The 12,465-nt window shown below is 52.2% G+C and overlaps 1 protein-coding gene across 8 annotated transcripts in view; it reads left to right on the forward strand.

Moving 5' to 3' along the window:
- The window catches only part of CACNA1E (calcium voltage-gated channel subunit alpha1 E), a 118,176-nt gene that overhangs the window by 45,856 nt on the left and 59,855 nt on the right, over window positions 1-12,465 (forward strand). The gene's annotated exons all lie outside the window — the stretch shown is intronic.

A 12,465-nucleotide genomic window follows, 5' to 3' on the forward strand; every position in this document is an offset into this window, starting at 1 on the left:
GGTGGCTCTGTCATTGATGGAAAGGCTGCTTTTTAACCCCAAGGTAGGCCAAGGTACCAGGCTGCCGGTGTTAGGTCCCTTCCTTCCACTCAGTCCATCCCAGGGTACTTCTGGGGGTGCAGGATGGTGTGTGTGGACAGATGGATTGTGAAACCTAGACTGGAGTAGGAAAGAGAGAGTTCATGGCAAAGACTTGACCTTACCATGAGCATTTGGTTTTCTTCTTCCTAAAGGAGATGGCGGTGTCAGAATCCCGCTGCTTCAGTGGGGGAATTAAGCAGGATTGAACCACCTGAGTGTTCAGACCGAAAAAAGTCGATTTCTTGTCTGCTTCTGGTGTGTCAATGGGATTAGAGACTTAACTACAGCACCTATTGCCCAGGCATAATGGAGTGGAGCAGGGAAGGTGATTTTCCAGTGCCCTGGGCAGCTGCTGCCTGCTCCCTCTGCCATACACAGCCCGTACCTGCCTGTGGCTGGTGCCAGCAACCTTCCCTGCACCTTGTTCTTGTGTTAATGACTGTCTCTCTGCACAACTGCTCCCATCAGGGCTCCCCGTGTCTCCTCCTTCTCATCCTTTGGTGCCTGCAGCAATTAGCAGCAGCGCTCCCTGTGCTATAGCCCCAGTGGCGGTGTGTGAGGAGATGGTGAACTACACAGACAGGCAATTTGTGGTCTGATCCACTTCAAGGGTTTGTTTGAGTTAGTCTGGTCTCCTGTTGCTTGGGATGTCCTTGCTGGGAAGGCTGGAACTGATCAGTTCAGTGTCTGATATTTACTGATTCATCAGCTGGGTCTTACTGGAGGGTAAGGATGGGAGATGCTGGAGCACTGAAAACTATGCTCCACAGGACCTACCCTACCCTGTTTACCAGCACAACTGATAAACTGGGGTCTCTCTAGAGCCCCTGGGGCAGCCACAGCCCTGGTATCCAAGTAACCTTCCCGGCACCAGTTGCAATGCTGGGCAAACGTGCTCTGTCACTGTGTTGCCGATGGCTGGGACCATAAATAAGGTGCCTCCCTTTCCCGCTCCTCTGCAAAGAACCAGCTATTACTGACCTATAATGGAAAGGATTAGGGATCTTCCTTGGCTTATAATTGAATGAGGATTTGGGCCTTGGTATGGTAAAATGCTGCTGATTCACTTTGGGGGGTGGCAAGGGATGATGTTCCTGGCACTACTGGGCAGTACCTCCTGCCCTCCCCAGGGACACAGGCTGTCTCTCAGAGTGCAGAGGTTATGGGTGCTCTGTCCTTTTGCTGCTTGGAGAAAGAAAAATGGATTTCTGCCTTTTTTTTTTTTTTTTTTTTTTTTTTTTTTTTTTTTAATAAAAAATGAGAGAGGCCCGTGGGGAGATGTGATCCCTGGGGGGATGCAGGAAGAGGGCTGGGAAACACAGGAGTACTCTGCCAACAACTTCATCACTTGGAGCGAACCAGAGCGGGCTCCTGCTGCTAACCAGCATGGACCTTGCCCAGCACATGCCCCAGGTCTGGGGGGCTCGGTGGGGGACTCTGTTTTCCCACTGGGGTAAAGCAATGGGAGGCTGTGTCCTTGCAGATTAACACTGCAGGGGAGAGGGAGATGGCAGGAAAACCACTTTAGCAACCTCTCAAAGAAATTGCTTACTATAATATTCCCCTGTGTAACTGTATCATGATTTTAAGATCCATTTTTCCACAATTTTACCGGCTCTAGGAGCGTAGCTCCCGGAATTTGTAGGCAGCATCACGAAAAGCTAATCAGCCCCATGGTACTTTCCACGTGTGTTGTTTCATCTATGTGTTTGCTTTTTGCCTTCTTTTCATCAGCCTTGCCTCTATGAAGGTAGAAATCACAGTATGGGTTAAAAATAGAAGAAAAAGCCTCAGATTGAGGGGGTGTTATAGCTTTCCCAGCTCCTGTCTCCAGGAGCCTGGTGGACACTGATTTCCTTTAGAGGGGAGTTTTGGCTTTGTAGCTGCCTCTGTGGTCTGAAATGGGCTAAGGAATATTTTGCTTTTCTTCTTATACTGGAGCATATGCCCCTTCCCTGGGCTGGCTTGAGACCAAACCTGATTTCTGTAGGGACCAGAGGGAAATACAGTGCTGGCAAAGAGGCTCACTGTCCTAATTCTCCGCCTCTGCAGCCGTGCTGGCATGGGGCAGGGGCTGGGTTGCAGTTTTGTCATGAAATGGTGATTCTGTGGGGGTGGTGGGGCTGGTGAGGGGCTGCCACTGTGTGCCATGGGACTGGCCTGACACATCACAGGCACACGGTGATGCTGGTGGCTTTGGATGCCCAGCCCAGCTCCCGAGGTCCCAGAAAGCAAACTGGACAGGAGTTTGAAATCAATATTTCCTCCAGAACGCCGGCTCGGGAGGCTTTATTTATTCACTGCAATTGTTTATTTGCCTTCCCATTTGGAATTGCTCAGCTGCTGTGCTTGCAGGTAGCGAGGAGGAGCCTGGCTTGATGGGATCTGCCACTTTCCTTTCCCCCCCCACGCTGCCAGGAACTGAGATGGGAAGAAAAACACTTGTGGCAAGGACGTGCTGGGGCTGTGGGCAGGTGGGCTCTGCAGGGAGAGGGGACAGCCCTGCCAGGCTCGTGTGCTCCTTTGCCCAGAGCACTGCTCTGTGCTCTCCAGTCACACCAGTTCTGGGCACCACAGCCCCTGGCTGGGATTTAGTGTTTGGACAACTGGCAACACAAGTGTGAGGAGAAAGCTGGTGTTTATAGCTGTGGGAGCAATGCCAACATGGAGACATGCAGCCAGGGAACCCAGGGCTGCCTGCCCCTCCTAGAGCAGGTCTGGAGCACAAGTCAGATAAGGAGCAGCTGATGGGACTTTGCAGGGGCAGCTCAGTCTGGAGAAAAGGAGGCTCAGGGGGACCTTCTCACTCTCTACAACTCCCTGATAGGGGGGCATAGCCAGCTGGGGGTATGGCTCTTCTGCTGGGTGACAGGATGAGAAGAAATGGTTTCAAGTTGAACCGGGGGGGGTCTAGATTGTGTATCAGGAAAAATTCCTTCTCCAAAAATGTTGTCAAGCATTGGAGCAGACTGCCCAGGGAAGTGGTGGAGTCACCATCTCTGAAGGGATTTGAAAGGGATTTGAGGACGTGGTTTAATGGTGAACACAGCATGCTGGGTTAATGGCTGGACTGAATGATCTTAAGGGACCTCTGCAAACTAAACAGTTCTGTAATTCTATGATTCCTGTTGCACGTTTTCCTGCATGGATCTGGCTGTCAGCTTGCACTCCTCCTCCTCTTGTGGCACCAGGGATTGGGACCACAGGGAAGCACGAGGGCAAAACTGTACAGGGAGCCTTAGGAGATGCCAGGGCTGAGTGTCAGGAGCTTTTGCAGCAGGAGGAGAGTGTTTTCTGGGGGAAAGAACACCAAGTCCTTGGCAGCTTCCAAAACACCTACCAAAATGCAGTGGTGGTGGGCAGAGCTGTAGGTCTCCTATCCCCATGCAGAGCTGAACAGCTGCTGCAGAGAGCCAGGCGGCTGCAGAGGCGCTGGTTAGGTGTGAAGTGTGAGCTGTGTGTGCAGAGACGGCAGCTGAGACGCTGCAAGAGCGGCTGTAAAACGGGAGCCGCTGCAAGGACGGGGGTTTGCAGCAAGTGTGACTCAACCACCATGTGCTCACAGCATGCTGGAGGTGCTGGGGCCAGGAGGGTGTGAGGGGAGGACATCCCAGTGTTTGGCATCTCCTCTGTAAGTGGGGTGCAGAAGGGTTTTGATGAATCTCGCTGCCTGCAGAAGTTGAGGTTTCGTGTTGGTGGGCACGAGGCTGGTTTTGTTTGTGAAGGACCAAACCTGAGATCACAGGATCACAGAGAGGTTTGGGTTGGAAGGGTCCTTTTAAAGATCATCTGGTTCCCACCCCCTACCACGGGCAGGGACACCATCCACTGGACCAGGCTGCTCCAAGTCCTGTCCAACCTGGCCTTGGACACTTACAGGGATCCAGGGGCAGCCACAGCTTCTCTGGGCATCCTGTGCCAGGGCCTCATCACTCTCACTGTATAAAAATCCTTCCTTATATCTAATTTAAATTGACTCTCCTTCTATTTAAAACTGCTACCCCTTGTCCTATCACAACACGCCCTCCTAAAATATTTGTCCTCATTTTCCTTACAAGCCCCCTTTAAGTACTGAAGATCTTCTGAGGTCTGCTGGAGCCTGGTTTTCAAATGTGGTGACACATCCATCCTTTTTGAAACAGAGACTGTTCAGGCAGCCCTGATTTGGGGTGCTGGGAAAGAGAGGTGTGTTATCTCACTGGCCATGCTGGAGCACATGGATCAGAAAGGGGAGCGGGGCTTGACTTTGCCCTTGTCGACCCTGGAGGAGGCCAGAGGAGGAATCTGTTGCAAAACAGTTATTTTTCCATGTGTGTGTGTACAAAATTTGCATGTTGGCACAAATTCCTAGGGTGTCACAGTTGTCCCTTGGGTTACTCAGCACTCAGTTGCTCTCCCTGAAGCACCTTTGTGTGAACAGTGTGAGTGGGAACTGAGAATCATGCAGATCTGGGTAGGTTCCTCCTTTTGCCTTTCGGAGTGAGGACATTGCCTGCCTTTCCATGGAGCAGCAAGGAGACAGCAAAATCAGTGACCTCGCCAGAGAGGATTTTCCTCTTTTTGGAGTTTGCTCACACCTGACATGAACTGGGAAACCTGAACCCCAGCGTTTCCAGGAGCTGCTGCAGTTCCTCTGGACATTGATATCTGTTTCCTGGGATACCTGGTCCCAGGGCAGGAGCTACAGCAGCGCCAACCATTTGCAAGGGTTGCAGGGTTTCTGCAGCAAGGGCTTGTGATGCAAAGATCCCCAAAACAGCTCCTGTCCTCACACCATGGTGATGGGCAGAGCACGGGAGGAGCTCAGTAGGGCAGTGATCCCAGAGCTGGGGGCTGAGCCTGCCCTGCTGCCTCTTTGGGTACCATGGATTCTGGGAGTGTGATGGATAACAGTTCTCCCAGCAAGGAGCAGTGCTGGCTAGAGATGATCTCTGGGGAAAGGAAGAGGAGGAGGAAGAGAGGCTGGAGAGCAGGGGAGGTGGGAGGGATGGCAAAAGAGGGAAACCACTTGGCTTTTTAGCCCTCTGTGCCCTGGGAGGACGCCAGGCTCTCAAGCCGGAACGGTTGGAAAGGGAACAGGAGTCCCTTCTTATGTGTTTTAAATTAAAACACAGCACACACAAAATATCCTGTCGGGGAGGTATGAAAATTTAATCAGCACCCAGAGCTCTGAGCAGCTCGGCAGCGAGCACAGCCCGTAATGCCTCTGCAGCTATTCCTGGCGGCTCCCGGCCGTGCGGGAACAGCGGGATGGGCTCTGTGCTGGGGGGAGCAGGGGCTGCCAAAAAGTCCCCCACACTCGTGGCACCGCAGGACAGAGCCCCTTCCTCCTCCTTCCTCCAAAATGTTAAACGCTGAGTGTTTTAAATATGGTGAAATTAAAGAGGAGTTAAGAGAGGAGATGTCAAATTCCACCTCGAAGGTTCAAACGCTTCCTAACTTAACAAAGTGAGCTGTTTCTCCCCAAATGGCTCCAGTTGGTGCCCGTGCTGGAGCCCGTCCCTGCCAGGCACATGTGCAGCAGCCAGCCTGCTCTCCCCTCTCCCCCCTTTGGAAAAAACAACTCTTTCTCCGCACTTAGCAAAGCCAGACCCTCACCAGCTTGCCAAATGTTCCTACCTTTTTTTTTTTTTTATCCCCTTTTTCCCTCTCTGTGTGTGTATGTGCTGAAATGACACAGCAAGAAACAAACTGTGTCTGCTGGATCCCAGCTTTCAGGCATGTTCTATCAAAAGCTCCCTGCCCACACCCTGCTCCCTGCCCGCGCGGGAAAGTCTCGCTCCTGGCAGCACTGGAGGAGCTGAGGGGCTGGTGGAAGCACCAGTGCTCCAGCACGGATGCTCTGGCACTCCCCAGCAGCTCCAGGCTCAAGGATAGGAGGTGGAAGGGGGTTTCAGTGCCGTCTGGTCCCCCATTGTTCGTCTTTTTTAAGCCCAGGACTTGTAAGTCCATTAGCAGGTTTGGTGCTGGAAATTGTGTTGGTGAGGTGTTGGAAAGCTGTTTTCGTGGTTCTTGGTCAATGTGCTACTGTGCATCAGGACTGGGTTATGGGGGTCCATGAGTGAGGTTGTGCATGGGTCTGTTGCCCCAAAGCCTTGCAGCTGGAGTTGGGGATGTTCCTGCATCTAAGAATGTCATACAACCATGAAAATCATATTTTGGGACAGCATATCATGAGGCCTGAGCTGCTTCTCTGGACTTAAAATGTGCCCAAAACAAAGCAGGGATCCAGGCTGGAAATAACCTATGGGAAAACAGCCCCAAAGCTGATCCCATGGAAGCCGTGCCCTGCTGCAGCATCCAGGGTCTGAGTCCAGCTGAAGGGGCAGTGGCACTGGCATGTGGATCTGCACTGGAAACACTGGCACTGCCTTAGCTAAGAGAGGGGTCTAATGAAGGCTGTGAAGCTTTGCAAATGCTCCATCAGGAAAAATTCATCCTGCCTGTGGGGCACTTAGGAGGGTGCTGGGGAAGGTGCAGGAGGGGTCTGGACAAGCGGAAGGGGGGGATTTGGGAGCAAAAGTGGGGGTAGGTGAGGGATCACGGAGAGAGGCAGAGGAGGAGGCACACATGGAGACAAGGTTTGGAGATCAATGCTGGGGCGTCTGGGTGCAATTTCTTGGTGGGTTGGCAAGAACAGAACCAAAACTGGTCTTCATACCTATCTCAAATATTTTGAACGCTTGATTTTCAGTAATGCTTTGAGCAATGCATTTTTTGCATTCCATTTAGAAAAGGGAAAAATGAAATATGTTGTGGGTTTTTTTTCCTGTTTCCCCACTCCTTCCCTGCACGTGCACAAACAAAAGCACGCCCACATGACATGGGCTGTGCTGATCTTTGTGTCCCCTTCTGCCAGGACTCTTGCTTGCCCTGGGCATCCAAGAGCATCCCGGGGCTGTTACAAGCGCAGGATATGTCCTGCCACGGGTCAGTCCTGGCCTTGCAGAGGAAATGTACCAATTTCCTCATTAACCTGATTTGGAAAAGCAAAACATTTCCATTCAGATCTTGTCCAGTGCCGGGGTCGCTGATGGATCCCAGGCAGGGCTGGCGGGGGAGTGAAGCATGGCCCTGCATGCAGGAGATTAAATTACCACTATTAAAGGGAAGAAAGAGATCTGTTACTGTACTGGGGAGAGCAGCAGTACTGGGGAGAGCAGCAGTGGGTGTCAAGGTCTGGAGGGAACTGGTTAGGCCAAGGAATCTGTTATAAGGTATTTTTTTAGTTATTTTTCTCCCCTTTTTGCTGGGTTATGGAGATTTTGAGGCTGTTGCTGCTGACCTGTGTGTTGGTCTCAGCTGGATGCAGTTGTCATTTGCAGGGAGGAGCATGTTGGGGGCTGCAGAGGTGATGCTGAGGGGATGCCATCAGCCATGGCAGGGGCGTGCTGGGTGTCACCACCAGACAAAGACCATCAGGAGTTGCTGAACCAAGGGTTTGGTGTACAAACCATGGAAACTGTGTTGGTTTCACACCCGCTGTCTCACTCTGCAAGCACCTGAGAAAGGCTGGTGAAGGCAGGCACAGTGCCCAAGGCAAAAAGCCCCTTGAGGTCCTGGCTTTCCCCATCAAACCCCCTCACTAGGATTGCAACCAGTGTGGACTGACAGACCCATCCTACCCAGCCACGGTGGTTGGGACAGTTTGGTCACCCTATCACTGCCCGGCAATGCAGTCAGAACTGTGGTTCCCTATGGGAGCTCTCTGTGGGGCAGGAAATTCCTGGCAGAGAACAGCCACAAGAACAGGGTGCTGCCACCTATGCTGCTGGAGATCCCATAGCTTCCCTCCAACCTCCCTGTAGGTGCCATATCCTCTGAGCACACCACAGCCAGTCCATACAGTAATGAATGTGCATTACCCCAGTCTAATTATGTGCTGTTTCAGTCCAGATTTGAACAGAAACACAGAAGCTTTTTCCTCATGCAGATGGATTTTGAGAGGGGACCTGACTGTGTACAAGGCATTGCATCAGGGTGTGCTGCTGGTGTTGGTCACGCTGGATGTGGAGGTCTCCAGGACACATCTGCTGGGAAAAGGCAGAAGACTCCCCTGCCCCTTAAGGAAAGCCTCAAGTGGGAACCCAACCCTGTTATGAGACACTGGAGAATCAATGAGGATGGATCTTGATAGGGCAAAGGGGAATGGCTTTAAACTGAAAGAGATTAGATTTACATTATAAATTCTTCCCTGTGAGGGTAGTGAGACACTGGCACAGGTTGCCCAGAGAAGCTGTGGCTGCCCCGTCCCTGGAAGTGCTCAAGGCCAGGTTGGATGGGGCTCTGGGCACTCTGGGATAGTGGAAGGTGTCCCTGCCCATGGCAGAGGGCTTGGAACTAAGTGATCTTTAATGTTCCTTCCAACCCAGAATGTTCTAGGATTCTGTAATCTCTGTGTGAATGAAACCCAGTGGCTCCCTGTGTCCTGCTGCTCCCCAGATGAGCTGGGTGCCCGGACCCTGGATCCCCAGTTCCCCTCACTGCGCTAGTGAGCAATGAGTGGCCACTAAGGCACCCTGCACAGACAGTACATGCTCCCTGTTTATTTTTAGCTAGGAGAGACTGAGGAGTTTATTGAGGGTTTTTTTTTCCCCTCCCCTTCCCCTGTAGCAAAGAAATCCTAAAGTTTCCCATGCGCCGCAGCCCGAGGGAGGGTACGTGTGGGCTGCGCGCTTGTGCTTTGCATTCGACTTGAGCATATATTTAGATTTCTTTAGATTTCTGGCCCCCTGAGTGAGACCTGCTTTTGCAGCTCCCTGGGCCTTTTCCTGCCCTTTGGAAAAGACCAAAAAACCACCAAAAAACCCACAACAACACAAGAGCTGCCTAAAGAATAAGCTGGTGCTTGGGGGGTTGAGAAGCAGAGGTTGGTGGGGGTTCCTGCTCTGGGTTGGGGTCCACTGTGCTGGCTCTGTTTCCTCGTGAGGATCCTGCTCCTACACCCTGGTAGTGTCATTTATAGGCTCAGAGGGTTTTGCTGGCAGCAGAATTGGTTGTGCCAAGATGTGAGTGTGGTGGTTTATCTCAGGCTGGGAGTCTCCACCAAAACCTTGGTATGGGAAACACCCTTGGGTGTGTGGTCCCTTGGGGAAGAAGCTGTGACAAGCTCATGCTGGTTGTGTTGGTGTCTGAGGTGTGCCTGGAAGCAGCAGAAAATTTTTTTTTTGGTCTGGTGGCCACGGGAGCGTTTGAGAGGTGCTGGTTTAGGCTGGTGGGGTGCATAATGAGAAGGTGGTTGTCTTAAAGGAAAGGGAAGAAGCAGCAAAGATCGGGCAGCTCCTACATTTCCCCAAGAGCTTGAATGAGTGTTGGGACTTGGCCTGCTGCACTGAGAGCTGGGGCAGGAACCAGGAGTTTCTTCATTAAAGGAGTTACAGCATTGGTGTAATTTGGGGATTAAACTCCCTGTGTCTGTCCTGAATTCTGCACATGACAACATCCTGGTACCTTCAGCAAAGGGGGAAAAACAATGTGGGAAGGCACAGTGGACCAAGGTGATGAACCACTGCCTACAGAGGGATATTAAGAGCAAATGATGCCCCAAAAGAATGGGAAAAGGGGCTGCTCAGTCAAGACAACTACTTCTTGGTGCTAAAATTAGTTGGGAAATGCTGTGAGAGCCACCAAAGGTCATGTTGACACAGACCTCATGGAGGATGCTCAAAGGAGCAGTGAGCAGTTCCCCACCTCTGCAGATGGAAGCAAGGCACAGTGAAACGATGTCTGGGGACATTTGGGCATGGATGGATATTTCACCCCAACTTTTGGTCAACACAAAGCAACAAAAGGCTGGATAGCGGGAACGAGGACGCATCCGTGAGCATGGCCAACGTGGAAACCAAACACGGAGACCATGGCACCCATCAGCCAGGCCCTCGGGATGGCCTCCCCCCCATGCTTGGAGGGAGCTGGCACATGAAATGGCAGGTCTGGTAACAAGTATTTTTAACAACTCCATCGAGTTGGGGGAGGCACCATCTGACTGGAGAATAGCGAATGCGATGCCTATATTTAAAAGTGGGGGGAGGAGGGAAAGAAAAGTAAGGCAGGCAGGAATAGGACTGTAAGCCTGACCTCGATCGCATGCCATTTCGGAACAGATTTGGAAGGCAGGAGAGGAAAATGAATCATGGGTTTGCCAAAGGTAGGTCACTCCGGGCTAACCTGGCATCAGAGGCCTGGAAATGTTGTAGAGCTGCTCTTTGTAGTAAAGCTTTTGCTATGGGAGAGTGTTAATGAAGCAGAGAAGAGGGGAAGGGGATGAGGAGCAGGAAAGCAAGTAGTACTGGGATGATCCTGAGTGGTGTTGAGGGGATACAGAGGATGTCAGCAACCAGTGGAGTCCTTGGGGATGAGTCATGGGCTTTCCTGCTTCCAGCATCGAGTGGCTTCCTGGAGGTGGAGGGATGGAGACTGCTACTCTGGGCTGGAGGCATTTGAGGGCTGGAGGAAGAGATGTGGGATGCAGTGAGAAATGGAAAGCCATGTGCTTGTTGAGGAGCAGCAGAGATATCTCCTTGGAGCTTAGGTCTTGCTGATTGGGAAGCAGCAGTGTGGAGGAGGAGAGGATGAGTGTGGGTGACATCAGGGTGACCATGAGGTGACCACAGGGCAGCAGTGCCGTGGAGGAGGAGAGAAGATTGAAGGCGGGATGGCAAAATCTCTGTAGCATCATGAAGGGATGGAGTGGGACCCATCGAATCACTCACTCAGATCTCCTGTGTCCAGGGAAGATGGACTGAGCCTGGACAGGAGGAGGGAAGGGGCTACTTGGTAAATAGGGCAGGAGAGCCAGTTGTGCAAGAGAGAACTGGAAGAACCTTGCTTTGGCTAGCAAAGCAGAGGCTGGAGATGGCCATGATTGCTGTCTATAAATAGATCAGGATGGGAAATGGGAAGGAAAAGAGCTATTTCAGCCCAAGGCCAATGCTGGCAAAAGAATAGAGTGGTATATAAAATGACCACAAATAAATTTAGGCTGAGAATTATAGCAGCCACTGGAGCATCCGCCTGAGGAGCCTTCCAGTGGGGATACTTAGCTTTTGGCAGTCAGAGTGGTTGAGCATGTACCAGGTGACAGTCTGGAGCCATTGCATCCTGACTGGGCATCACCAGCTCCTGGGTTTGTAGGGAGCGTTGGGATGTCCCCCGGGAAATTTTATTTTGGGGTGGGGGATCCCAGCAAAGCTGGCACCAGCCAGGAGGCTGCTGGGGGCAGTGCTGTTCCTGGGGCTGCTGGCATCAGCCTGGGTGGCTGGGACCCTCCCTGAGCTCGCTGTGGCCAGTGGTGTGTCCTTAAGTGTGTGGGTCCATGACCATCCCCTCCTTTGCCTCAGAAGTGTCCCTCCTGGAGCTGCTGGCTGCTAGTGGTGCTGGACATGTAACCTCCAAAACCTCCTTAAAAAGCTCTCTAATCCCCTTTGCCTCCACCTCCGTGGGATCTGGGTGCCCAAATGAACATAGAGGTCAGGATTGCAGACAGCCTGTCCTGTTGGGATCCTGCCAAGCCCCTGCCTCAGCTTTTCCTTGTCTCATTCTCCTATAGGAAAGGAGCTCATCTGTTTTCCATTCTCCATAATGAGGACCTCTGGGAAAGCCTGTGATTTTTAGGTGGGAGCCTGTTTCAAATGCGAGCAATCCTAGCATGGGTGGCAGGTACACAGAGGCACCTCGGCAGGGAGCTGAAGCCCAGCCAAGCTTGAGCTGAGGGCTACATGGTGCCTTGAAGACTAATGCCATGGCCAGTGGTGCTGTTAGAGCAGAGCAGAGTGGCCTGAGTGTCTCTGGAGGGCTGTGACGAACACTGAATGCATGGGATTCTTGTGCATCATTCCTTCCTCCCTGCACTTGCTTTTCCCATTGCTCTGAAGAAAGGGGCTGGAGGTGAACTGGGGCTCTTGAAAGTGCAAGATCTTGGGAAGATGTGTGTGGTTTCCTTGGTGCCAAAAGAGGAGGGCAGTGAGTCCTTCCAGATGCTTTCCCCAGCCTTGTCACTGAGGTCTACCTACAGCATCCTCCTCCCAGTGCATTGGGGCACGCTGGTGTTACCAGTCCTTCATTGGAATCAGTGTCAGTGTGCTGGGGACACCCAGCTGAAGTTCACACTGGTGCCTCAGTCGCTGGAGGAAGACTCCAGCATGGTGGCTTTCTTTCCCCCTTGGAGACACACTTCTCTTGCAGAGCCTCGCCTGAGCTCCTGCACTGGCTGACCGGGAGACGTGGTGCCAATGACTCAGATGAAGATGAGGGCTTAATTAGCACAGGGAGAGGAGGGGGGAAGAGAGAGAAAAGAGAAAGAGTCTTTCATCGCAACAAGATTGATACCACCTCCCCCAGACAGTCACGTTCTGCCGCATCACCCTCCAGCCCGGCGTCATGTGC

Source organism: Pipra filicauda, unplaced genomic scaffold (assembly GCF_003945595.2).
Source record: "Pipra filicauda isolate LSUMZ 115617 unplaced genomic scaffold, ASM394559v2 scaffold114_size2234877_pilon, whole genome shotgun sequence".
Taxonomy (NCBI): domain Eukaryota; kingdom Metazoa; phylum Chordata; class Aves; order Passeriformes; family Pipridae; genus Pipra; species Pipra filicauda.